Raw genomic sequence first — 753 nt, forward strand, 5'->3', positions numbered from 1 at the left:
GGGGGGGGGGGGGGGGGGGGGTTGCTGCGCGGACCGGGGCGGCGTGCCGGGCTCCGGAGAAGAGCTGCGGAGGGCAGGAGGGGAAATTGAGTCGTCTCTGGGCCCCTCCACTCTTTGCTAAAATCCCCTATTGCTTTGCGCCTTCCGCCACTGTGGGCGAGTCTGGGGGTTTTTCTCTTTCAGTTTTACTCTGAGAGCCCGTTGCAGGCGGGTCTCCTGGGGACCCCGCCGGAACAACCGAAAGCCCGGCGGGCAGCCCCTCTCCCCGGGGAACCACCCGACGATCTGAGCCCCGGGCGAAGGTCTCGGAGAGTGCTTGCGATTTGTAAAGTAGCCACATTCCTGGGAGAGGAGGGGGTGGAAATGGACCGTTCGATTTTGCTTTTGGAGTTTCTGTTTGACTCCCAGAAGCTGTAGGAAAAAATAGCTTATCCCAAGCTGGAACAGCCGGAATCAATTCTATTAGGTTTGTGATTAATTTGGATCTTCTCAGAGTTTGTGGTTCTGTGGCGACCCTCATGAAGATGGGGAGATGGCCTTTTGGCCTCCCCGTCTTCGTGTCTGTTCAGTGCTGGCTCGAGTGACAGCCAGCTTCAAGGTTTGTGTGTTGGGAGTGGGGCGTGGAGAGCCGAGTATACCAGGGTAAAACAGGAGCTGGGTCCCCCCCCCCCCCCCCCCCCCCCCCCCCCCCCCCCCGCGGGGGGCGGCGGGGGGGGGGGGGGCGGGAACGCGCCACCCCCCCCCGCGGCGGGC

General features: G+C 62.9%; 1 protein-coding gene across 4 annotated transcripts in view; it reads left to right on the forward strand.

Annotated features, from left to right (window-relative positions):
• Positions 1-753, forward strand: part of SZRD1 (SUZ RNA binding domain containing 1) — a 25,209-nt gene that overhangs the window by 563 nt on the left and 23,893 nt on the right. The window lies entirely within an intron of this gene.

The sequence above is a fragment of the Neomonachus schauinslandi genome, chromosome 4 (genome assembly GCF_002201575.2).
Source record: "Neomonachus schauinslandi chromosome 4, ASM220157v2, whole genome shotgun sequence".
NCBI lineage: Eukaryota > Metazoa > Chordata > Mammalia > Carnivora > Phocidae > Neomonachus > Neomonachus schauinslandi.